This window comes from Pteropus medius, unplaced genomic scaffold, assembly GCF_902729225.1.
Source record: "Pteropus medius unplaced genomic scaffold, Ma_sr-lr_union100, whole genome shotgun sequence".
Classification (NCBI taxonomy): Eukaryota; Metazoa; Chordata; class Mammalia; order Chiroptera; family Pteropodidae; genus Pteropus; species Pteropus medius.
In genome coordinates this window covers 4,990,301-4,993,818 of record NW_024349804.1, presented here as the reverse complement: position 1 = coordinate 4,993,818, position 3,518 = coordinate 4,990,301, and positions in this window count along the sequence as shown.

Sequence of the window (3,518 nt, the reverse complement as noted above, 5' to 3'; positions counted from 1 at the left end):
TAAGGAAATAATCTGAAATTCAGAAAACAAAGCGTTGGCAAGAAGATATTAATGGCAGCACTATTAATAACCTTAAAATATTGAAAGCAATATAAATTTTCAAATATAGAAGTAAGAATAGATTGTGGATGAAATTTTACCCATCCATTAAAATTCTTCCCATTAAGAGTTCATAATAGGAAGAATGCTCTTACTGTAATGTTAAATGAAGAAAGTAGGGTATAAAATTATATATAACACATAATAAAAATTTTAATATTCAAAAAGAAAAATAACCACAAACTTGGAATAATAGAGAACAGGGAAAAAAGAAACAAACCCCAAATCATATACCAAAATGTTTTGGGTAGTAAGGCTATGGATAATTGTTTTTTATTTTATATTCCTTATTATATTTTAAAATATGATACATTGTCATTAAAATTAACTTTACTAAAATATTATTACTTTATAAAGAAACCCCTATGTTCACAAGTTCCTCTCTCTATATCTATAGACATATAAAATCCATATATATCTCTGTATCATATATATATCTCTGTATATATATGGATTTTATATGTCTATAGATATAGATATAGATATAGATATACACGCAACAAACTAGCAGTAACACCTAACTGCATTTTAAAAAGTATAAATTAATAGTTAAAAAAAAGTTAATGATTTTATTTTCTTTCCTGGCAGGCCTTTGTGCAGTTAACTGGCAATAGATATAAAAGTACACACGTCAGAAAAAGTCTTAATTTGCTTGCAGTGGACATTGTTTTTTCATGTGTGGCATTGCTTCCAGTGTCTTCGGAGATGGCATCCTGAGTGTTCTGTGGGGACCCCGTGTGCTCTATTTGCAGCCTCTGGGGTTTAAGTGGAGATAGGCACAGAGATCGGGTCAGTCAGTCATTTAATTCCATGCCTGGCAACGAGAATTGATCGAGAGATGGGAGAAGAATCAAGCAGATTAATGCCAACAGTTCTCAGCATTTTGTCAAAACTTCCAGGAAACAGGTTTACATTTTCATAGAGATCACCAGTAGTGAGAGCTGTGAACTCTAGAGCTGCAGGCCCCTGTCTTTGCCGCCGTGTGGAGAAAGTCTGCGGAGAAGGACCCTGTCACAGAGAACAGAGCTCGGCGATGGAGGGAAGGATGCTTAGGGGGCAAATGACAGATGGAGAGGGGAAGAGTGAGAGATAAAGAGAATTCCAGTTACTTTAAAGTTCTTAGATCCATTCGTGTGTGAAATAACTTGAGACATCACGTTTTCTGTTTTTGTTCAAGCTATTTTGAGTTATATTTCTATCATGTGCAATCTGAAGACTCCTAAATCTTCACTATCATTCAAGTGCTTCACAGGCTTGTTCCTCTTCTACCCATAAGCATAACCAGCTAGAGAGAGCATCTACGAAAAATCAAAGTGTAAATGTTCCATTGGGAAAACATCTAAAGAGCCAGCCCACTCTGCTAAAGTAACCTGTACTGTGTTGTCCTGTCTTTGAAGTCCCAGATCATGTTTGACTGCTCTGTAGTCACCAACCTTCAGCTCACAGGTTCGAATGTGTAAAACACCTTAAATTTTGACATTCCTTAGGCATCATATTTGATTACATTCTCAACTCTATGTCAAATATTTTTCTTCTTTCAAGATTTATATTTAATGCCAACAGTAGTTTTCTAAATGTTCTGTTCAAAGAATGTTGGTTTCTTATGATTAATGGCATTATTATGGTATATCTTTTATTAAATTTATGTCGAAAATTTTATTTTAGCATCCTTTAAAAAGATTCCTTATTTGCCATATCTTAAAGGCCTCCCAATGAGTCACTGTTTTATTTTGGTGTCTTGAAATGTTTATATAAAAATTCATTTTATTACCTTAAATGGAGACTAAATGAACAAAATATCTTCTTTATGAAATTAGTGTTTCACACATTTACTTATAGAATTGGGAACTATCAGAGCTGAAGATCTGAGAATCTTTGTGCATAAATTTAAACATTTAATTCTAGGCTTATAAATGATGAAAACAGAATAAGTGCCCACATTCTCCGAGCCAGTAAGAAGCAGCTGAGAATTTTATCTGAGTCTTTTAACTATATCTTTTCCATGAGATAATTCAATTAGTGTCTTAAATAATAAATGACTGCTCCAAATGCTAGATAATTTTCCTGCAGATTTTTAACCAAAAAAAAAAATCTTCCCCCTGGGACACTAGTTGGAAGGTATCGTGAATGCAGCACCTGGGGTGAACAGGGTAATAGAGTTTATAATAATTAATTCACAGCAGCTATTCTCTGGTGATCAAAGATTGAATCATATGCAAGTGTGGTTTTAATTTCCTCTTTTAAATGAAGAACAAGCAAAACTATAAATCACATCTCCAATTCTGCCGTAAATCTCATTTGTTCCATTGCTTGCCGACAGTCTGAAAGAAATATTTTATTCCTTGCATTCCTTGTCCATATCAGGTTCATTATATTTTATTCTTTCCAGTAATAAGTAAGCACAGGACATGCAAACTCTGAAGTCGTTGGCCAATGATTTCTCTGCTGTCCCTGAGATTGACAGTGACAGGCAATCAGACATGCAAATAACATTCACTTGTCTCTCTGCACACTGCAGCTTGCATTCCGAAAGAGACAAGACACATGCACCACCGTACTTGAGGGGCACTGTACGGTGATTTGTGGGTTGCAGTGGAAAAAACAGTCTCTGGCAACCTTTAGTTTTAGGAAATAGATTTTCTTCCATTTTGATGCCCCAGAACTAAGCAGACATTACATTCTTTTCACCAGTGCTTTGAAACATCTTATCCCCATCTATAAGAGTCACTGACAAAAATCTAAAATGACACAAAGATATCCTAAACTTTTATTTTTTAATCTTCTAGGAATGCAGATATTCGGTAAGGTCTCAGATACTCGAGATAACAAGAGAGAGGAAGGATCGCGAGCCAGATTTGTGAGATGTTTTCTTTTCTCTCCCAATCCTGCTCTTCCTTTGAAATTTCGCAGACTTAGATATAATTTTCTCTTTGATTATACTTTCAAATGTTTGATATATTTTTGTAAATACCTAGCTCTTGCTATGAAAATGGCTCTGCTTGATGTAATAACCTAACAGTAGATAACACAGATGATTTTTCCCTTTCTCGCCAAAATAATGGTTTTGCCCCAGTTACATATTGATATGCTGAATTAGAAGTACAGTATTCCAAGAATAATGAAAAACTTACGCAAGATATCTTTAGCCTTTATATTTAGACCAGTTTAACAGAGGACAGCATCAGGATTTTGATCACAAAGTACTGCAAATTGTTTGTTGACCATACATTTGAAAGTAAGACAGTGACTCATCTTGAACATGTAAAGATATGAATTTTTGTATAATATTCCCAAAAGTCATCGTTCATTACTTTGTAGGCAGAGAAATAACTTTCAGAAAAAGGAGTCATGGATTGCAGTTCTAATCTCACTGTCTCCGCTATGTCTTATTGTGTAAATCATCTGATTTATTAGCTGCT